Below are 25,002 nucleotides of genomic sequence, written 5' to 3'. Positions count from 1 at the left end.
CTTCCATACACCCGGGCAGTCTGGACCTACCTGCTGAGCCGCCCGGTACAGGGACGATGGATGCTGGGAGCTGACCCTGTTATTCCCCCTTCCCCGCTTCCGGTGGGCTGCGCCTGGCAGGTAATATTGACTAAGGGTGGGATGCTGACCTGGGCTCGAGTTGGCCTTTGCACGAATGGGGGGGGTGGTGGTGGTGGTGGTGGTGTCTCCAAAGGGTGTGAGCTGCAGCGGGCTGAAAGGGAGGCTGCAGTTAACCAGGCGCGGCATGGTTGGGAGGCAGTGGGAGCAGAAGGCTGCCGACCCGATGATAGGGGCTGAGGGCAGACAGATTCAGGGGGCAGATGGTAGGCCGCAGCAGGAACACCATTTGCTAAATGGGAATAATTAACTGTAGAATGTTAACCACTGCAAACAATACAAGTACAAGTGGGAATAATTAACTGTAGGATGCAACCCACTGCAAACAATACACATTGGAAAATGTAGGCAAGGATAGAAGGGAGTAAGAGATAAGCAAAACCATAAAATTCTATGTTATAAAAGCTATAGCCAGAAAAGGTAAATCAAGTTACAACAACATATAAATTAAAAAAGGGGTTTAGAGCCTATTTCCAGCAATGCACTCAGCCACTAATGACTGAGGCCTACAACAGAGTACAACAAAGCGAAGCAGGCAGAGTGCTCAGATTACTGCAATGTGTACTCACCAAAAAACCTGGACAAAAGAGGATTTGCTCTACACAAACAGCCCCTTAGATACCTGTTCTTACTAACACACCCCCTGCCAGCCATAGGCTACAACAACTGATTGACAAGCACCATTGCCAGCCCCCTATGCCTGGAAGTTTAGAATACCTCCCTTCACATCCGATCGCTCGGTCCTTATTGCTTTTGTTACATTATCTATTCTAGCCAAAGCTCTAAAGGGGCCCCAACAAAGTGCACCAACTGGCCACAACAGTCATGCTTATACTCTATAGAGAAACTCTTTTTGTTTATGTGCTTGAGTGGCGGATAGCTGAGTGTGATTATACATACTGATGCCATTTAATAGATTATGGATCTATTGTAGTGTGATCTGTAGATCTATATTGTGGAATGAAGGTTCAGATTCATTTGCCAACTTTGAAACATAGTAGTCTTGGTGCATTTCATGTATATTGTTTAGTGTTTGATGCTCATCATTTTGAATGTTGATTGCACATTAAACAAACTGCCAGTTCTGTTTAATGTATTTTAGGCAATTACCTTTGTGAAAAACACATATTGCTAATATTTACATATTGCACTGCATCTAATTATACCAGTCAACAAGATCACAGAATAAACTGTGTCCTGATTGCACTTTACCTGATTCTGTTGTTGTGGGGTAACTTTGCCTCTCTGCTGCGGTGGGGTACCGCAGGAGGAAAACCACTTTGTGTCAAGTTACTACTACTCTGTGCAGATCCACAACAGTAGATATAGGAGAGAAAAGAAAGGCTCTTCGTTGTGGTACTATTCAATTGTTAAGTTCAATACACAGATAACATTTATTTAGTTAATACAAAATATTGACAGTAGAATGCATTTTTTATGGATACTACTGTCAATATTTGTAATTACTTAAATAAAACGTATTTTTTTATCTGTATATCGGATTTAACAATTAAAGAGTGCCCCAACAAAGAGTCTTTCTTTTCTCTCCTATGCCTAACGTTGAACAGTACTGACCCTGGGTGCACCACCATGACATAATTGTACTAGAGATGTGCGGGGTCAGATTTACTCTTTTTTTTATGCCAAAATTAACGTGAGTTTATATTTATCCGGATATTTTTTATTGGCTAGCCAAAACACATGACATCTGAGAGCCAATAAGATGCTGTTTTGCGGTCCGGGTAAATCCAAATCTACACATCTCTAAATTGAACATTCCCAAATTGGGACCCCATTACAGGATATTGTTGATTCTTTTTCATATGTATGAATATTTGTGAATTATACATTAGGTCCCGTGAGGAACCATTCCCCTTGTTTTATACCCACAACACACAAACACTGACCAGGGTTCCACCACACATGGAGCCCAAAGCAGATGGGCTTGTGTGCTTTAAATGCCAGGGTCGATTTTTTTTTATTTTTTTTATTCCCATTCTGGCACCTAATGGCAGTTACCTCACAAATTAATTTTTTTTTAATAGCACAAATTATTATACTATGTGTTGGCATTATCAATTATTTATATAAGTAGTTCTCAACCCTAAGCCTCAAGTACCCCAAACAGGTCATGGTTTGAAGATCTGTCTGTGGAAGCAGGTGGGATCATTAATGACCCACAATATATCACTTGTGGTGCTTGAGGACTGGAGTTGAGATCCTCTGGTTTAGATACTGCACTGTGTATTTTGTACTGTATTATATTACTTCACTGTTCATAGTACAGTATTTGTCATAGCAAAATTAAGTGCCACATGTGTCACCTTAAATTTATAATGTACACGCTGAACAGAGAACCTTCACTATTGAGAAAAAGGCCGAAGTTGAAAGGTGAAATGGAGCATCATCATTATATTGATAACAGACTGAAATTAGGGAAATCTACAGCACTGAGAGCAATTTTCCTTGAGACAGATTATCCCGAAGCTCATGTATTTCTGTAGAATAATAACCGTAATGATGCTTGACTGACATTCTCAAATGGCTGCAGAAAATGGGTGTGAATGAGAAAACCAGCTGGAAACTACAAACTCTGTGCTTCCTGGTGTTGCTTCTAATAAGTCTCCCTTCCCCACCAATATGCTGTTTTTGCCAAATTGCCATTGTTACAGAAATAAAAATGTTAGTGTGCAGTTACCGGGGATTCACTAATGGCAGTGAGGAGCTTAATTAAACTTTAATGTAGAGATGTAGCTTTTACACAGTCGTTGATGATCTATATAAAATTCACACTTTACAAAGCTTAATTTCTGTTGCTCCAGTGACAATATTTAGGAGGAATTTATTTATTTTGCCTTTTAATAGTGAAAAAATATTTTCACAGTGTGAAACCAGTTAATTAGATTAATATAATTGTATGTACTGCAATGTAATGACTTAACCGGAGCACAGATGTATATCACAAATATTCATACAAGTATTGTGATGCTGCAAGTCATACCATCGCTTCATTTTCATAAACATATTGTGACACTGTAGGTCGTACCCCAATTTCAAACAAGTATTGTGACACTGCAGGCCGTACCCTAATTTCATACAAATATTGTGACACTGCAGACTGTACCCCAATTTCAAACAAGTATTGTGACGCTGCAGGTTATACTGTTGCCTAATATTCATAAACTTATTGTGACACTGTAAGTCACACCCCAATTTCTTACAAGTATTGTGAACTGTAGGTCATACCACAGTGTAATATTCATACAAGTATTGTGACGCTGCAGGTCATACTGCAGCTTAATATTCATACACGTATTGTGACGCTGTAGGTCGTACGCCAATTTCATACAAGTATTGTGACACTGTAGGTCAGTGGTCTCCAACCTTAATTGGGGTGTGAGCTACTTTCGCCAAATAAAACCTCTGAAGGAGCTACCCCCTCCCCCCAATGCGCGTGCGTTCCTGTGAAAGTGGGTGTGGCCTCACAAAAGTGGGTGTGGCCTCACAACAACAAGTAATGCCCCCCGCATAGTGCCAGATACACAAATAATGCCCCTCAGCAGTGCCAGATACACGAATAATGCCCCTCAGCAGTGCCAGATATACAAATAATGCCCCTCAGCAGTGCCAGATACACAAATAATGCCCCCAGCAGTGCCAGATACACAAATTATGCCCCCAGCAGTGCCAGATACAATGCTCCTACCAGTGCCAGATACAATTCCCCCCGCAGTGCCATCTAAAATGCCCCCCCCCCGCCCCCCCCGCAGTGTCCGATACAGTGCCCCATACAGTGCTAACCCTTGCTGGCTTCTTCTACTGCCGCCGGTGCTGCTCCTCCTGTATGAGGGATGGAAGGGGAGGAGAGCGCAGTGCGCGCCTCTCCTGTAAAGTTCGGAGTGCGGCTGTGGTGAGGGTGACAGAGTCTCCGTCGGTGGCGGGCATTTAAAATATGGTGCCGCTAAGTGAGCCAATCAAAACTCGCGGTCCGGCAGCCGATCAGGTGCCGTCACTGCCGGTCCATGAGCTCTGATTGGCTGACGGCTGGCACCATATTAAAAATGATGGAAGGAGGAGTGCCAGAGACTGCCCAAGCCCGTGCGCTCTGTAAGCTACTGAAATTACTACGGCGAGCTACGGGTTGGAGATCACTGCTGTAGGTCTTAACGCCGTGTAATATTCATACAACTATTGTGACACTGCAGGCAGCACCCCAATTTCATACAAGTATTGTGACACTGTAGGCCATACCACAGTGTAATATTCATACAAGTATCGTGATGCTGCAGACCTTCCTGCAGTGTAAGATTCATACACATATTGTGACGCTGAAGGTCATACGCCAATTTCATACAAGTATTGTGACACTGTAGATCGTACCGGAGTGTAATAATCATACAATTACTGTGACACTGCAGGCCATACCCCAGTGTAATATTTCATACAATTACTGTGACGCACGCTACAGGCTGTACCACAGTGTAATATTGCACTGATGATTAGTTTAGTGATAGCATCCAAATAGGCATGCCAGACAGTCCGTTTCACCACTTGCAGCAAAATAAGTAAATTTGGAGGCCCTTGCACAAACTGGCTTTGCTAAAATTAAGTTGCTCACCCACCAGTGAAAGAGCTTTCAGCGCAGCCAGGAACCTCGTCAGCTATCGCCATAGGAGGTTACTTCCCCAAAATGTGGAAAAGATGATGTTCATCAAAATGAATGACAAATTCCACGAGGAAGACCTTTACCGGCAATTACATAAAAAAACATAAAAAAGCACCTGTACTGGATTCCAGCGCGTTTGAATTACAGTGCATCCGGAAAGTATTCACAGTGCTACACTTTTTCCACACTTTGTTATGTTACAGCCTTATTCCAAAATAGAATATATTAATTTTTTCCATCAAAATTTCAACACACAATACCCCATAATGACATTGTGAAAAAAAGTTTTTTGGGAGATTTTTGCTAATATATTAAAAATAAAAGACTAAGAAATCACATGTATATAAGTATTCACAGCATTTGCTCAATACTTTGTTGATGCACCTTTGGCAGCAATTACAGCCTCAAGTCTTTTTGAATATGATGCCACAAGCTTGGCACACCTATCTTTGGGCAGTTTTGCCATTCCTCTTTGCAGCACCTCTCAAGCTCCATCAGGTTGGATGTAAAGCGTTGGTGCACAGTCATTTTCAGATCTCTCCAGAGATGTTCAATCGTCTTCAAGTCTGGGCTTTGGCTGGGCCGCTTAAGGACATTCACAGAGTTGTCCTGAAGCCACTCCTTTGATATCTTGGTTGTGTGCTTAGGGTCGTTGTCCTGCTGGCAGATGAATAGTCACCCCAGTCTGAGACCAAGAGCGCTCTGGAGCAGGTTTTCATCCAGGTTGTCTCTGTACATTGCTGCATTCATCTTTTCCTCTATTCTGACTAGTCGCCCAGTTCCTGCCACTGAAAAACATCCTCACAGCATGATGCTGCCACCACCATGCTTCACTGTAGGGATGGTATTGGCCTGGTGATGAGCGGTGCCTGGTTTCCTCCAAACATAACGCCTGGCATTCACACCAAAGAGTTCAATCTTTGTCTCATAAGACCAGACAATTTTGTTTCTCGTGGTCTGTGAGTCCTTCACGTGCATTTGGAAAACTCCTGGCAGGCTGCCATGTGCTTTTTACTATGGAGTGTCTTCTGTCTGGCCACTCTACCATACAGGCCTGATTGGTGGATTGCTGCAGAGATGGTTGTCCTTCTGGAAGGTTCTCATCTCTCCAAAGAGGAATGCTGTAGCTCTGACAGAGTGACCATTGGGTTCTTGGTCACCTCCCTGACTAGGGCCCTTCTTCCCCGATCGCTCAGTTTAGATGGCCGGCCAGCTCTGGGAAGAGTCCTGGTGGCTCCGAACTTTTTACATTTACGGATTATGGAGGCCACTGTACTCATTGGGACCTTCAAAGCAGCAGATATTTTTCTGTACCCATCCCCAGATTTGTGCCTTGAGACAATGCACATATGATGGTGAGCTGCTCAATCAGATTGTAATTTCACTCAGGTGCTAAAAGGGAGGGGTAATTCTGTGGAAGAAAAAACAATTTGTGTTCCCTAATGCACACTGAGTGAAAAATAATAATACTACATAATAATCAGATAATATGGAGATCTTAGTTGCGTATATCTGCAGATATAGGGTTAAGCCCCCAGGCCGATCGACAAGGCTTCTCCGTCACTGGGGGTCCCTAATACTAGGTATGGGTCCGGGGTGCAGGACCCCATCACGTCGGCATAGGTCGGCTACCCCAGGTCAGCACACAGGTGAAAATTAATAAGGGTTAATAAGAAGCACAGAAGTGCTATGTAAGTGGTGTGATTAAAATAATACATAAATATATATTATTATTATTATTATTACATTTTATTTATAAGGCGCCACATGTGTTTCGCAGCGCCGTACAAAGGACAGTACAGGGAGACAAAACATAGCATTACAGTGAAATAAATAACAGAAATAGAGTACAGGTAACAGAGCACCACACGTTCTCAAGACATAATACAGCTAAGATGTAAGTATTGATGGAGTGATAATCGGACTACTAGAGGCTGGTGGCCATAGATGGAGATGAGCCTTTACTAGCAGGATAAAGATGGTCATTGAGTAGGGGAGAGCTGCGAGTGAAATGTGTCGAGACGAGGGCTTAGATAACAAGAGGAAAGAGGGCCCTGCTCTGAAGAGCTAACAATCTAGTGGGGAGGGGTGACAGACAGATGACAAGAGGTGCAGGCAAGTGGGATGTAGCCTGATGGCAGTGTGCAAGCAAAGCTGAGATGTTCACGGCATGAGGCAGGGGGGTGGAGGCGCGGCTTCAGTACTGGGATATGCATCGGGAGGGTATGCTTTGATGAATAGGTGGGTTTTTAGTGCCCGTTTGAAGCTTTGCAAGGTCGGGGAGAGTCTAATGGAGCGGGGGAGTGCGTTCCACTGAAGGCGTGCAGCACGGGCAAAATCCTGAACTCGTGCATGGGAAGCAGTGACCAGGGCGGTGGAGAGGCGACGGTCATTAGTCGACCATAGGGGGCGGGAGGGAGTATGAAGGGAAAGGAGGTTGGAGATGTAGGGAGCAGTGCAATTAGAGATGGCCTTGTATGTGAGGGTGAGGAGTTTGAAGAGTATTCTGTAGGGGAATGGGAGCCAGTGTAGATTTTGTCGAAGAGGAGTGGCAGATGTGGTGCGGCGGGAGAGGAAGATAAGCCTAGCTGCGGAGTTCAGGACAGATTGAAGGGGAGCAAGATGGGAGCAAGCGAGGCCAGTGAGGAGAACATTGCAGTAGTCAAGTCGTGAGATGACCAGTGAGTGGATGATGAGTTTAGTTGCACTCTGGGAGAGATATGGCCTGATACGAGCAATGTTGCGTAGCTGGAAACGACAGGATTGTGCCAGAGCTTGGATGTGGGGTGCAAAGGAAAGGGAGGAGTCAAGAGTGACGCCCAAGCAGCGGAGTTGGGGAACGGGGGAGATGGTGGTGTTGTCAACAATGATGGAGATATTGGTCGGGGGTGTTGCTCTGGATGGGGGAAAGATGATGAGTTCAGTTTTGTCCATGTTGAGCTTTAGAGAGCGTTCAGACATCCAGGAGGAGATTGCGGAGAGGCAGCTGGAAACCTGAGAGAGGACAGAGGAGGACAGATCAGGAGATGAGAGGTAGAGTTGTGTGTCATCAGCATAGAGGTGGTATTGAAGGCCAAATGAGTTAATGAGCGCACCCAGGAAAGAGGTGTACAGGGAGAACAGAAGGGGTCCAAGGACAGAACCCTGAGGGACACCAACAGGAAGGATGGAAGGGTGTGAGGTGGTGCTGGAGGCAGACACAGAGAAGGAGTGGTTAGTTAGGTAAGAAGAAAACCAGTAAAGGACAGTGCTAGAGAGGCCAGCGTTTTGGAGTGTGCGGAGGAGGAGAGGATGATCTACGATGTCAAAGGCAGCAGAGCGGTCCAGAAGGATGAGCAGAGAGAAGTGGCCCCTGGATTTGGCCGAAAGCAGGTCATTGGTGACTTTCACCAGGGCAGTCTCAGTTGAGTGGAGTGGGCGAAAGCCAGATTGTAGTGGATCGAGGATGGAGTTGTCAGAGAGGTAGCTTGTGAGACGGCTGTAGACTAGTCGTTCAAGTAATTTGGAGGCAAAAGGGAGAAGAGAGATGGGGCGGTAGTTAGTGAGTGATGAGGGGTCGAGGTTGGGTTTTTTGAGAATAGGTGAGACCAGAGCATGTTTGAATGGCGAGGGGAAGATGCTGGTAGAGAGGGACAGGTTATAGAGGTGAGCAAGGTGGGAGCAGGCAGTGGGGGAGAGGGAACGGAGCAGACGGGAGGGAAGGGGGTCCAGGGGGCAGGTGGAGGGGGGGGATAAGATGAGGGAGTGGACTTCCTTTTCTGAAGTGGGACGGAAGGAGGACAGGGTGGGATAGATGGAGGGGAGGGATAAAGGGGGCAGGGGGGGTAGCAGAGGGGTGATGGCGGGAGATGTTGTGTTGGATGTCCTCAATTTTGGAGATGAAGAAGGAGGCAAAGTCAGTGGCAGTGAGGGAGGATGGGAGGGGAGGAGGAGGGGGGCGAAGGAGAGTGTTGAAAGTTTCAAAGAGACGGCGTGGACAGGAGGACTGAGAAGAGATGAGTGCTTGGAAAAAGGATTGCTTGGCGAGGGAAAGAGCAGAGCTGTAGGAGGAGAGAATAAACTTGAAATGGAGGAAGTCTGGCAGAGAGTGAGATTTCCTCCAGGAGCGTTCAGCGGAGCATAAGCATTTTTGTAAGAAACGTGTTAGTTTGGTGTGCCAGGGTTGGGGTTTGGAGCGGCGGAAGGGGACAGAGGAGAGGGGGGCCACAGAGTCGAAAGCAGCGGTTAGGGAAGAGTTATAGAAGGAGGCTGCCTGGTTGGGACAAGTTATAGTGGAAAGAGGAGATAGGAAAGTCTCGAGGGAGGACATGAAAGTGGGGGTGAGAGACCCGAGATTGCGTCTGGTGGTGGTGGGTCTGGGCGTGGAGCGGAGGAAGGAGGATGAGAGGGTGAAAGAAAGCAGATTGTGGTCAGAGAGAGGGAAGGAAGAGTTTGAGAAATCAGAGAGATCACATCGGTGGGTGAAGAAAAGGTCGAGGGAGTGGCCGAGATTGTGAGTAGGGGTGGAGGTCCATTGAGAAAGTCCAAAGGAGGTGGAAAGGGCGAGAAGATTAGTGGAAGCAGCATTAGTGATGTCAATAGGGATGTTAAAGTCACCGAGGATGGCAGAGGGGAGGTCGGAGGAGAGAAAGTGGGGAAGCCAGGCCGCAAAGTTGTCAAGGAAAGGTGAACAGTGGCAAGGGGGGCGGTAGATCACTGCCACAAGGAGGTGAATGGGGTAGAAGAGGCGGATAATGTGGTGATAGGGAAAATCATAAGTGTTAATAAAGTGTTATGGTGTGCCGACCTGAAGCCGCCCAGCCATACCGACACAGGGGCCACCGCACCCCACACCCACCCCATAAATAATTACACATATGTCTGGGTCTAAATTCCCAGTGTAAGGCCACATGATAATGGTTCCTACAGTTTCTGAGAGCCAGCTTACCTGGAGATACCCCTGGCTTCTCCAATGGCACTCTGGAGTCAGCAATCCCTCCTAATGCTGACCCATCCATGCCTCTCTAAGTATAATGCACATATGATGGTGAGCTGCTCAATCAGATTGTAATTTCACTCAGGTGCTAAAAGGGAGTGGTAATTCTGTGGAAGAAAAAAACATTTGTGTTCCCTAATGCACACACAATCCTGTCTTGGTGGTCTACAGACAATTCCTTTGACTTCATGCTTGGTTTGTGCTCAGACATGCACTGTCAAGTGTGGGGCCTTATATAGACATGTGTGTGCCTTTCCAAATCATGTCCAATCAACTGAATTTACCACAGGTGGACTCCAATTAAGCTGTAGGAACATCTCAAGGATGATCAGTGGAAACAGGATGCACCTGAGCTCAATTTTGAGCTTTGTGGCAAAGGCTGTGAATACTTATGGACATGTGATCTCTTAGTTTTGTATTTTTAATAAATTTGCAAAAATCTAAAAAAAAACTTTTTTCATATTGTCATTATGGGGTATTGTGTGTAGAATTTTGAGGGGAAAAAAGAATGTATTCCATTTTGGAATGAGGCTGTAACATAACAAAATGTGAAAAAAGTGAAGCGCTGTGAATACTTTCCGGATGCACTGTTAATATTGTGTGAAGAAGATGATGTACACACACTGAAGAGGGTAAGCAATCATAAGATTATGGCGACAACATCTTGCCTATGTAGAGCCAATTTTTTGCACATTGAGATCACTGCCAGCAATGTCTGCTGCCTATTGGTTGCCTGTTTTCTGGGGGCCCAATCTGTAAATTTCTATTATTTGTAATAAATATTTAAAATGCCAGCGTTAATATATGCTGCGGACGCAAGGCGCATCTTATTACCATATACGATAAAAGTGCGCTGTACATCGCAAACACTACATCCCTTAAGAGAAAAATGCACTCTCACACATAGGCTGAGGTCCAACGCTCAGAGATAAGTATATTTGATATTAAAAGGGTATGTATACAATATAACATATGTACAGTATATATATGGTTACAGAGTTACAATTACACAAGAAGCAGTTGTAGTTACAAAAGAATCCGTTACAGCCAGCATACTTCATCGTCCCTCAGTGCAGCGTCCTCTACATCTTTGAATCTGCACCAACAGCAACTAAAAAACAGAGCTTCCTGGGTGAGGGGAAGCATCTATATACTGTGCATTGGGGGAAGTACATGTCTAGGACTAAGTCTTCTGTTATTGGTCCAGGGGAGGGAGATCTCTCATTCATGATGTGTCATTGGTCAGTTCATATGCAAGCAACGTCCAGCCTTGAAGATGCCATCATAGGGATTAGCCATGCTGTCTTTCAGGAAGTTCTTTGTTCACTTTAGAATTGTGGCTTCATATTCATACATGCAATCATGACTAATCATTGCAATGTGCTACAACCTACCCACTGCCATCAAACCAACACACTTATTCCCCTGATCATTTTGACACCAAGCATGACATGTTTATCTTGTTCCGTTCCAATAATACATATATATCTGATGTTAAACTCTATTATATAATTTAATACATTATGATGCTAAACATGTTTTGTCTGTGTGTTGTATGTATATGTTGTATATGTCATTGTGTCTTCTCTGTGTGAATGCGTATGCTACTGTATATGCGCAAAACGCACGAACAGAGACCCATCTGTTTGGAGTTTGTATGTGGTGTGTATGTAATATTTTTGACTTTGATTGTCCACCCTTTGTCAGTAGACAACTATCATAACTGACACATTAAACATAATTACAAAAAAATATTTCAAACACATAACCGGTGACCTAGACACACGTATGTATTCATTTTGCAAATCAGACATTTACTATATTTGGAGAAGACAAGACATCCTCTATGTGCACTCAGCGGTCATGGGACCACTGGTTGGGTGTGGGACAACATTCAACCTATAGAGTATGCTGGGACAGTGCTATGGCCTATGATGTCTGATTTGAACAAACGTTGCACACATACATATACCTACGTCTTTGTACACTGATGTTCGGATTCAATAGAGGTTTTGCTGGGTAGAGGGAGAAAACACAAACAAATCGTGAAAGAGACATATAAAATATTCATGATATATATTCCTTTCATTCCCTGAACATTGTTTCCATTTCTGGATCGTATGATAGATTTGTTTCATCATTGAACAAGGGTTATTATTTTATGTAGTGTCCTTCCTAGATAACATAAACCTTCGGAGTTCGAGGAGAGCCATTCATAAACTTTTCTTCCACATATGTTAATGAGCTCTTTATCTGCTATGTGTGAATAGGCATTATCTGATTGTTCCTGATTACCTCACAATTTCCTGATTTCCTGAAATTGGTGAGATTTAAACATACCAGGAATTTATCTATTGTGCTGGTGGATCTTAAGACTAGAGGGTCTAGTTATATTATATTCCTTGTCCTCCTGCCCCCCCTTTCCGTGTCATTCAAATACCTCAGCTATCTCTAAAGAATATGGCAATAGTCCTGCATTATTTTGTCTTAGAGGTACCTGTGAGCACATCCAACATTCCATTTGGTTTAAGACCTTACCCACTAGTGAGTGGTAATCACTCAAGGGATGTCTGTCAAATTCTGCCTTATTGCTAGACTGACATCTCTGGATGCACTCATCTTCAATTATAGGGTCACAATAACTACAAAATACAGTATTCCTCAGACAATAGCATATCACGTTACCTCTGAACTCCGTAACTACTAGACCTTTGATTTTCTCTGGCTTTAAGAAAGTGATAGGCTGATCCTGGGATCCTATACAGACATCACTCCTTTCTCCCGAACCAGTTCCAGTCCCACACTCGACTCATGAAAAGAAAACCTCACAAAAATTAATGTCCTGAAAAAATGTTTGTCAACAGGAAAAAAGAAAGATAGAACAAAACAAATATTGCTTATAGCAAATCCGGTACTACGACTGGTCTTTCTGTAATCCTTTAGTACGCTCAAGTAGTGTTCAACAGTGCCGCCTCTCAGTCTTCACGGAACAGACTCTCTTGTGATACTTCTGCGATCTCACTCCATTTACAAGTTCCTTCCAGACTACCAACTTTCCTGCAATGGGAATTTGTGGACCCAAGTCCCTCTCTCGGCTACTTTCACTGGGATTGTGTTGTCAACAAAACTTGGTACAGTCCTTCCCACTAGTCTATTAGGCAACCTGAGTGTAAGAACAATCACACAGTCTCTTGGTTCACATTTTCTTTGCGGTAAACACAGCAGTATTTGTGGCGGCAGGAAATGCCTCTACCCAGTTTGAGAAAACATAATTGCACACTAATACATATTTCAAATTCCTACAGGGTGTTAACTGTACGAAGTCGGTTTGTATTACCTGAAAAAGGTCCATCTGCAGGAGGATTATGGGGTGGCTCTGTCAGTGCTACCTTACCAAATGTTCTTCCTCATACAAGTAAGACAGGTCATTGCTTTCCTGCTTACCTGAGAAGAGAACCCTGGTGCATGCCAGTAAGCTCTTACCAATTTGAACATACCTTCCTTACCCTAGGTGAGTCAGACCATGTGCCGCCTCAGCTAGGCTTGGGAGATACACCCTGGGGGCCACTGGCTTACATTGTCCATCTCTCCAGAGTCCTGAGGACCCCTGACCATACCCCTTCACCTTCTTGTCCTCCTCTTCCTGTATGGAACACAAATCTTGCATCTCAATTTAATGGTTGTGTGTTTGCAAATGTAGAGCACCATGAGCATCACTCAAAAAAAAAGAAAAAAAAACATCTCTGGAGGGAAAAAGGAAAAAAAATATATCAGTTCTGCGTTCACCAATGGGCTGTCACTTGAAACTTTGGGAGAGTCGGTTCCATGTATTGTACCCCCCTTGTGAATGCAAAAGATGAAGAGGAAACTGTGAAGAAAAACAGAATAGAGGTTGGTGACAGATAAGTTTGTAGAGGTGGCGAGGATTTTATTAAAATGACAACTGGATTGGGCACTACGGGGAATTAATTAACTACTTGGTCTACCCCCCCTTAAAGATTGTGCTTGTTGTATCACTACTGGGACTACCTCAGCCATCAATCCAGTGTCCTGTCCATCCTAAGTTCATAGGGAACCCGGTATCTGTGAGATAATTTCCTGTACCTGTGATGGACATGAATCTAGAACAGTGGAATGCAACTTTAGTCTTTGAGGAGTATCTAACATACCTTGTACTTCCTGAGCGGGAGTACAATATATGTATTTCACATTTCAATTTACATAACAAAATCTCTGTCGATTAAGTTAGTCAGGGCCCACTGCTGCTAGGAGAAAAAGAAAAAGGGTTTAGCATCATAGAGGCCCAATCGTAACCTCAGCAGGTTTTGTCAAAGGGTAATGTTGCACTTCTCTCGTTCCTCCCATTTGCCGAATTAGTATTTACCAGTGGTCTTGTCCTGATGGAGAATTTTCTAGTACTGCAAAAAAACAAGCTTCTAGGTCATGCGAAGTATTCATTCAATCCTTCTCATCCCGTATTAAGGGTCTGTACATGGTCCAACAAACATTTCCGAGCTTATCTAGACAAGGGCATTCCTAGAAATGAATACTTCTTATGTGGTAATTAAAAAGAAATACCCGGGGGTTACCCTATCTCTGTCCGCTTTCCTACTGGGAAATACTAATGTGCGGACAGGATATTCTCCATTTATGACATTAATTACTTGATTTTTATTTTATTTTGGCTATATATGTATTTGAATGACTCCATACTTACCAGCTCCACTGGTCTCAGCCACTTCCCCTGCAGGCTACAGCTCCTCTTTTACCGGTTGGATACTACTCCTCTGAGTGCATGAGAAATGGCTGAAACCAGTCAGCTCACGCTTCTCCTCCTAAATAAAACTTTGACATTCATTAGTACATATATAGGTTGCATTCATATTTTTATTTTTTATTATTTTCTATAGTTTGTATGCTGGCTGTAACTGCTTCCACATCCACATATGGCGGTGTACATGCTTTCTCTTTTTTTCTTACTTATTGTTGCTATGAGTTCAAACAGTTATTATGTTTTCGTTCTTGTCTTATATGACTTTGGTTAAACATACTACCTGCAATACCTCAGGATCAATACCACCAATCATTGGAAATGATATTCCACCATTCATATGTACTCAATCATTACAAAAAGCCTCCGTGTGTAAGGACCATACTTCTTACACCTAATATACCGAGCGCACCCTCTTGCTCTCTGCTCCTCAGCCTGAACCCTGGCTACTGAACGCCTCTTGCGTGCACATCTGGCTTCCTGCGTGGGCCTTTTAACACGATCACCAAACGGCAAACACAAGATGACGGTGAAAAGTCCCTTTGAGTGCTTTTCACCCGCTCCTTCTCCGCTGGAATGTACCACGACTCACTCCCTTAGTGATTTCCCGCATACCCAGTGGGGATCCCTACCAGACCCCTGCACTGGAAGTATAGAGCATTAACAGAATTAATACCCCACCTTTTTCAGTGGTGGTTGAAAGCCTGTTGGAATGTTTCCTGAGAGTCAGCGAAACTTCCTTTTCTTTACACAAATCACTTCTGCGTATGCTATCACAGCGCATATGATAACGCAGTTGCGCAGAATAACGCAAATGGTATCACGTTGTGCTGCGTATCTCACACACACACAGACCTACAGTCCAATCGTACAGCTTATAGATACTTATTATCTATACGCGCTACAATCACGGGAGTCGAATTCCACTAGCTGTGCTCCACAGCCTGAGCGTAACATCATATCATGCTCCTCCGCATGTTTCTTCACTACGTGCGTCAATCTCAATAAATACATGAGGTCGCTAGCCTCCACACCACTGAGCCTCTGCTAATTGAATGTCTTCTACGGAAACCCGAATTGGTCATGGAGTTCAATGCGTTCACACTTTCTTTTAAAAAACCCACACTTTTAGATTTTCTGTTCAGAAAAAAAATAATTTACCAGTGATTGGTAACATCCCCTTCAGAGATATTACACTTTAAACAAAGTATTATAGTAATGTGCTTTAAAATCGGATAGTGACCTGTTAAAATGTGTTTTATCCCACCTTAACAATCAATTTCTATTATGCGGCTAACTTCCGCTTGCGTAAATACGCACCCACGTTTCCCGCCTTCTGTGCATTCACGTGTGTACCCATGCATCGCTATATATACGAATCCACGTACTATTGTACTATGACACGTGTATACTTGCATACGCAAATATGTATCGCTGCGTACCTTTGCACGCAGCTTGCCACCCTCTGTTACCCAACTCTTGTAATACAATAAAAAAAAACACTTTGTATTGTATTGTAGTAGTTAGATAAATGCTTCCTGCTGGAAAGCTTCTGCTACGTGCTACCTAAACTTTTAGGCAGGAATGGAGCTTCACTTATGAAATGCAAATATTTTGCGAATTTTCGTTAACATATAACACTTTAACAATCAAATTTAAAACACTTCAATGTAATATGGCTATTGACTATAATTTAAATGATGTGATTCAAATTGGATAGCTATCTTGCAGAACACACACTGATATAAATACCCATATAATAATAATAATATAACATATATATATATATATATATATATATACATTATTTATTACACTTCTATGAAACCCCTCACACAGTATATTTATTCATACACACATACTGAATGAATGTAGTTTCTACAGAGCCTCTAATTTGCATATCAACAGATGTTCACAGGGTGGTTGAACAGGCCATTAACATTTCAATTGCTTATCTTTTAGCAAGCAGAAGGTTAAATTCTGGAAGAAAAAAATCTCTTCATCTATGTGTAATTCTTACATCAAGTATTTATCTCACTATTACTCTCTCTAGGCACAATTGCAACACTATTTGTAATTAATTATGGCATGGATTAGTTAAATTCATTGGTAGATTTTAAATGGTGATGAATTTGTACATATATATTGTTTATCTGTGACAAAGGAAACAGATTGTTTAACAAACTGGAAGTCAGCTGTAAGCTAAGTGGATAGAGAGTGACCTTACGTACCTAACATGGCCACTGCTCCTCCCCCTTCCCAAGCCATGTGCATGGACAAAATGGTGGTCACACCATGCGGCCAGAATACCATGCGGCTAGCTCTTTTGTCACAAATACAAACATACATAAATACATGTACACACCTATTATTCTCCAAACCTCACTTACCCAGGAAACTATACACTCACTTTCTGCAAAAACACCTGCAATACAACTTTTACTCTGACCCTGCAAATACCTGGAAAACAAATGTTTTATTGAGAAGCATATTTGATGAAGTAACACTGACTTGTGGTTAGCCAACACTGTGTAATTTTCCATCTAACATCAACAAATATTTAATTTACTGGTAATCTGTAGATATTAACATCATTTTAAATACTTGCAAATCGTATTTCTTTCTGCAAACTTCTCTGCTCTCTCATACAGCCACCACTCCTCCTCCTATTCTCATTTTACTACCAGTTTACACCCCATCCACACTATGGCCAGGCTGGCAAACCCCATTACTCATTGTCTTTCTAATCCTTTATTCTGTCCCCTGTTACCACCTCTATCCCTCTCTCCCAGTCTCCTACATCTCATCCTCTCTCCTCTCCTCTGTCTGCCTCCCTACCCCTCTTCTGTTTCCCCATTGCAATTCACTTCTGCCCCTTCACACCATTTATACCCCACCACTCAACCCTGCTCTCTCCCTCCTCTGCCTGTCTCCTCACCTCTCCTCCACCAGTATCAAACTGCACTCCCTCCCTGTCTCACTCATGCAGTCTCCCTTCCTAGCCAAGGCCCCAGCACCATCATCACACCCTCTTTATCCTTTCCTTCCAAATTACTCCTACCTCAACGCTACAGCAATCCTGATAATCTCATTCACATCTCTCCCACAAACTCATACCCCCTATCCTGTGCACTCTGGAATGCCAGATCTATTTGCAACAAACTGGCCCCCACTCATGACCTTTTCATTTCCAACTCCCTGCACCTCCTGGCCATTACAGAAACCTGGATTACTCCTCATGACACCACTTCTCCTGCTGCTCTCTCTGCTGGGGGCCTCACATTCTCACACACACCCCGACCCGGGGGTCGCCATGGGGGTGGTGTTGGGATCCTTTTACCTTCAAGCTACACATACCAACTTATACCTCCAGAACCTTCTCTTACATTCTCTACATTTGAGGTCCATGCAATACGCCTCTACCAACCTACTAATCTTCGAGTTGCTGTAATTTACCGGCCACCTGGCATTTCCTCCAAATTCCTCGACAACTTTGCTTCCTGGCTACCTCACTTCCTCTCTTCTGACATTCCCTCCATTATTCTAGGTGATTTCAACATCCCTATCGATAACCCCAGAAAATCACCTGCCTCTAAACTCCTTAACCTCACCTCTTCACTTGGTCTCTCCCAGTGGACCACCTCACCCTCCCATGTGAACGGGAGCTCACTGGATCTGGTTTTCACTCACCGCTGTGATATTTCTGATTTCTCCAATTCCCCTTTTCCCCTCTCTGACCACCACTTGCTCTCTTTCAACTTATCTATCTCTGCTTCCCCATCTCTCCCTCCTAAGGCTACCACCACGAAGCGTAACATTGAGGCTATTGACACCTCATCCCTATCCTCCCTGTTTGACTCCCTTCTCTCTCCTCTTCTCTCTCTCACATGCCCTGAACAAGCCACATCCCTATACAATGCATCTCTTACTTCTGCCCTTGACTCTGTTGCTCCGCCAACCACTATTCACCCTCGCAAATCAACACCTCAACCCTGGCACAACAAATGCACCAGATATCTACAAAAATGCTCACGTACTGCCGAGCGACAGTGGAGGAAATCACGCTCTAAAGCAGACTTCCTCCATTTCAAATTCATGCTCTCATCCTTCAGTACTGCCCTTTCCCTTGCTAAACAATCATACTTCAAAATCCTAATTTCTACCCAGTCTTCCAACCCCCGGCGCCTCTTTGCCACTGTTAACTCCCTCCTCTGCCCACCACCACCTCCTCTCCCTTCCTCATTGTCTGCTCTTGACTTTGCCACTTATTTCACATCCAAGATTGACTCCATACGTCAGGATATCACATCCCACCAGACCAGCAACCAGCCACCACCCATCCTTTGCCACCCCTCCCCTTCCCTCTTACCAACTCTGACATCTTTCTCCCATGCATCTGGTGAGGAAGTCATGGCCCTCATCCGTTCCTCCCCCCCCCCCACAACCTCACCGCTCGACCCTATCCCCTCCCACCTCCTCCACTACCTCTCTCCTTCTGCCTGTTCCCATCTTGCCCACCTTCTCAATCTCTCCCTTTCATCAGGCACTGTCCCCTCTGCCTTCAAGCATGCTCTTGTCTCCCCTATTCTTAAAAAACCTACCCTTGATCCTAACACTCTCTCCAACTATCGACCCATCTCTCTCCTCCCCTTTGCCTCCAAACTTCTTGAGCGTATTGTCTATAATCGCCTCACTGCCTTTCTTTCCTCTCACTCACTGCTTGACCCATTCCAGTCTGGTTTCCGTTCTCTCCACTCCATTGAAACTGCCCTCACAAAAGTCTGCAATGACCTCCATGCAGCCAAATCTAAGGGCCACTACTCTCTGCTTATTCTTCTTGACCTCTCTGCTGCTTTTGACACTGTGGACCACCCTCTCCTTCTGCAAATCCTTCACTCTCTTGGTCTGTGTGATACTGCCCTCTCCTGGCTGTCCTCCTACCTCTCTGATCGTTCCTTCTCTGTCTCCTCTCATGATGCTATCTCCCCCCCACTTCCACTAACTGTTGGTGTCCCCCAGGGCTCTGTTCTTGGTCCTCTCCTTTTCTCTCTCTATACGTCCTCTTTAGGTGAACTCATTAGTTCTTTTAACTTCCAATACCACCTCTATGCTGATGACACTCAAATCTACCTCTCCTCCCCTGATCTCTCCACGGCTCTCCTCACTTGGACCTCAAACTGTCTTTCTGCTATCTCTTCCTGGATGTCTCAGCGCTTTCTTAAACTCAACATGTCTAAGACTGAGCTGATCATCTTCCCACCCTCCCGCACAGCCTCACCTCCCACAATCTCATTATCCATTGATGGCACGACTATCTCCCCTAGCCCCCAAGTACGCTGTCTTGGCGTAATCCTTGACTCCTCCCTCTCCTTCAAACCACACATTCAGCACCTCTCACAAACCTGTCATTTTCATCTCAAAAACATTTCTAGAATCAGACCTTTTCTCACCCAGGATGCCACTAAGATCATTATTCACTCACTGATTATTTCCAGACTGGACTACTGTAATCTCCTCCTAACTGGCCTCCCTGACAATTACCTCTCTCCACTCCAATCTATCCTCAATGCTGCTGCCCGGCTCATCTTCCTCACCAAACGCACTACGTCTACCTCCCCTCTCCTACAGGCCCTCCACTGGCTTCCCTTCCCTTTCAGAATCCAATTCAAACTTCTCACACTCACTTACAAAGCTCTCACCCACTCCTCTCCCATCTACATCTCTGACCTTATCTCCCTTTACTCTCCCACCCGTCCTCTTCGCTCTGCTAATGCACGCCGACTCTCCTGTCTTCTGATTACTTCCTCCCACTCCTATCTCCAAGATTTTTCACGTGCTGCTCCCTTTCTCTGGAATTCTTTACCTCTCCCCCTCAGACTCTCCACCTCTCTACAAAACTTCAAACGGGCTCTTAAGAACCATTTCTTTACCAAACCTAGCCAAATCTAAACCTAACCCTCTGTTCCATGCTCTCTATGTACCCCATCTGTGTCACCCCTGTCTGTCTACCCCTCCCCTTAGAATGTAAGCTCTCACGAGTAGGGCCCTCTTCCCTCGTGTGCTTATACTTTTCTTACTTTAATAATCCTCAACTGCCCAGATCCCGCAGTTTTTGGCCACCTGGAACTTATCTTTATGTTTACTGGTGTAGTTATGCTTAGTTGCCCTGTACTTGTCCTATATTGTCTTCAACTGTAAGTCACTGTTTTCCTGTTTTGATTATGTGCATATGTACTCTGTAATTGGGTGCTGCGGAACCCTTGTGGCGCCATATAAATAAAGGATGATAATAATAATAATAAATAAAATAAATCCCAATTTATACAAGCACCGGAAGTTGCCCTAATTGACAATTCCCACTGCATGGTAACAACGCTTCCACATGCTTTTTCAGCGCAAACAAAGCTTTGCTACTTCATACCTACGTTAGCAGTATGCGAACACAGCTATATCATACCTATGCATCAACTTTTAAATGCTCTTTAAATTTACTTAACAGATAAACAATCCAATCTGAATCAAACACAATATGACTTATTGAACTTTGTTTAGCAACAATAAAAATACGCTGTAGCATGTCAAATATTGTGCATTTTTGTCACATTCACACAACAAAAAAATATATTGTCCCTTGATTCATATCAGCGCCTTACTAATAACACAAAAAAAGGCATGCGGTTCAGCAGCATCTACATGCATCCATCCTTAGCTGGTAGACCACAGCAGCATCTGTACTGCGCATCATTAAGTACATGATATCCTGGCTGCGAGCCCCCAACTGTAAATTTCTATTATTTCTAATAAATATTTAAAATGCCAGAGTTAATATATGCTGTGGACGCAGGGCGCATCTTATTACCATATACGATAAAAGTGCGCTGTACGTTGCAAACACTACATCCCTTAAGAGAAAACAAGCACTCGTGCACATAGGCTGAGGTCCAACATTCAGAGATATATATATTTGATATTAAAGCGTATGCATACAATATAACATATGTACAGTATAGATATGGTTACAGAGTTACAATTACACAAGAAGCAGTTGTAGTTACAAAAGAATCCGTTACAGCCAGCATACTTCACCCAGTCCCTCAATGCACCGTCCTCTCAATCTTTGAATCTGCACCAATAGCAACTAAAAACAGAGCTTCCTGGGTGAGGGGAAATACCTATATACTGTGCATTGGGGGACGTACATGTCTAGGACTGAGTCTTCTGTTTTTGGTCCAAGGGAGGGAGATCTCTCATTCATGATGTGTCATTGGTCAGTTCATATGCAAGCAACGTCCAGCCTTGAAGATGCCATCATAGGGATTAGCCATGCTGTCTTTCAGGAAGTTCTTTGTTCACTTTAGAATTGTGGCTTCATATTCATACATTCAATCATAACTAATCATTACAATGTGCTACAACCTACCCACTGCCATCAAACGAACACACTCATTCCCCTGATCATTTTGACACCAAGCATGACATGTTTATCTTGTTGCGTTTCAATTATACATATATATCTGATGTTAAACTCTATTATATGATTTAATACATAATGATGCTAAACATGTTTTGTCTATGTGTTGTATGAATATGTTGTAAATGTCTTTGTGGCTTCTCTGTGCAAATGCGTATGCTACCATATATGTGCAAACCGTACGAACAGATCTGTTTGGAGTTTGTATGTGGTGTGTATGTAATATTTTTGACTTTGACAAATCATTTCAGCCACAAGTGGCAGTCCCTGTCATTGAAGTGATTAGTTTGTTAAACTGAGCATGTCCTGTTTAATATATGCAACATAAGGGTAGGTGGTAGGGCCCAAGGACAATTCCATCTTGCACCTCTTTTCTTTGCATTATGCGCTGTTTGGAGCATTGCTGACTGTTTTCTTGTGCAGATGACAAACCTTTTTATAGTTTATTAAACTGCCTTCCTGTCTGCCACTGCAGTGCCACTTTGTTTCCTAGATGTGCCATGTTGGAAGTTTAAGTGCCACATGTTTGTGCTGCCCACTGCTGTCGGTTAGCTAAGTCATCCAGCTATCTCGGTGCAACCTTTATCCTAAACTGGATGAAAACAATATTGTGAGCTGTGAGGTGATCAAAACACAAATAGAAATGAGTGGAAATTAATTTTATTCAGGTAAATAATACTGTAGGAACAAAAACAGGCCACAAATCTGTGATTTTAGCTGTTCTTATGATTTAAAGAACAAAAACAAAAAACAAATACATGTCCAAAGCACGAAGGAGATACAGATTCAAAGCTAATAGCAAAACCAAAACACGGGGGTTGGCGCACATCTCTAATCTCAATATACCCATAATGCTTTGTAGTTCAGTGATGAGGCATAAGTGCAGTAATTGGATGCATTCTGACAATGATCAGCAATCCCTGGTGTACTTCTGATGGAGATGACATAACATATACAATACTGAAATGTATTACAGTATATAGGCAATAATACATTACAGGACAAAATATTTGACATAATTTCAGTGTCTGACAATTTTGTTGCTTTAAAGAGGATTATAATCCTCTGCCATTAATAAAGTGAAGACGTAGAAATAAATGATTTACTGTTATTAGTTTCTCATTTCATACATACTGTAACTGCAGATGCCCTGTCTACATATGACCTAAAAATAGAGCTATCCGACGAGGAAGCAAAGCTACTCATTAGCACTAATAGTCTCATTCAGGGCTGGACAATTACCGTTTACATCTTGCAGATACATTATCTCCTCAAAATGTCAGGGATTTCTTGTTTATGCAGTGCAATTAGGATATTTAACACCATGCTGCTGGTGCATGTAATCTTTTGCAAACATGTTGACTCTGACTCATTAAGCAGGGAAAAACAAATCAACAATCACACTAGAGATGAAGATGTCTTTGTGTTTTGCCCTTGATTTTATCAGAGGGTTTAAGGGTGCTAATTCAGACCTGATAGCAGCAATAAACTATGTTGCACTGTAGGGGGCAGATGTAACATGTGCAGAGAGAGTTAGATTTGGGTGTGGTGTGTTCAAACTGAAATCTAAATAGCAGTGTAAAAATGAAGTAGCCAGTATTTACCCTTCACAGAAACAAAATAACCCAACCAAATCTAACTCTCTCTGCACATATTACATCTGCTCCCCCCCCCTGCAGTGCACATGGTTTTGCCCATTACAGAACAAATTGCTGCGATAAGGTCTGAATTTGGCCCAAAGTGCACTAAGGGGGGGGGGGGGGGGAGGGGCTTTCTGAGCAACTAGAAACCTCCCCTCCCCATGTTTTTAAGCTCTTTAGTGATACAAGGGACATTTTGCAAGCTTCATGTACGGTACATGCGTTACCTGATCTTTTTTATTATCATCTTTTTCATACTAACAACTCTAATTTCCTAAGTAAATGCCACCTTCTGCAAAGCTTGCTGGATGTGCAATGCAAAATGCCTTAATTTCACACCAGCCTATAAGACCTGAACAGAACATATCACAGTGGCTGTCAATTCTCTTCTCTCTGGAGACACCTTTACAAAATGTGAAGTATCTGAAGTGATGTACTGTACACAACGTCACATCAAAGTCCAACCATCTACCACTTCATAACTAACGCTGTAATTATATTAAACGTTTCCAATTTAATAATAGAATATTACTTGGACAAGCTTCAAAAAAGCTTAAGGGTGAGCACAAATCTGTATTTTTTATACTATATGGCACTTTGGCAAGTTTCCAGCCATTAATTATGATTGATAATACTTTCCATGGGATTGGAATACTAGTTTGACAGTGGTCATGTCGACATCTTTATGTTGACATGAGAAGGTCGACATGTTTATCATGTCTACACAGATGAAAAGTCGAAACAGTCACAATGTTGACAATGCAGTTTATAGGTCTTTTCACTATGCCTGATGGAAATGCAGTAAGTGTATGTGTGTTCAGGCATGAAAAAGCCTCAGAATTGGGAGCAAATATGTCAGAGGTTATACACGCTGACCTATAGACCATCCCTACTTGTGACGAAGGACCGGAGCTTTATTTTTGGAGACTCTTATTGCAAATCAAAGCCGTATGGATGAAGTAACTGGGTGGCCACCTGACATTCTGGGACACACAGAATTAAAGCCAGAGTGTATGGTAATATTACAGTGTTCCTTAATTGAACCCGCAGTGCATTCTGGGACGTGTAGTGTTGCTGATTATAACCTGGATTTCTACAATAGACTCCGGCTTCCTTCCATTAATTGGGACACATTATATATATATATATATATATATATATATACTCTTATCAGTGTGTTGTAATATTTCAGTGGGCATTTTCATGCACTCCATATTATGCCATATATATATATGTTTTTAATGCAAAATAGTAGGTAATAAGCTGACATATATTTTTTATACATATGTGTCTTCATTGAGAGCCTTACCAGTGGGACTTTTAGTATTCGATTAGTAATTT

Source organism: Pseudophryne corroboree, chromosome 4 (genome assembly GCF_028390025.1).
Source record: "Pseudophryne corroboree isolate aPseCor3 chromosome 4, aPseCor3.hap2, whole genome shotgun sequence".
NCBI classification, from domain to species: domain Eukaryota; kingdom Metazoa; phylum Chordata; class Amphibia; order Anura; family Myobatrachidae; genus Pseudophryne; species Pseudophryne corroboree.
Note: the sequence above shows the minus strand (reverse complement) of the source record.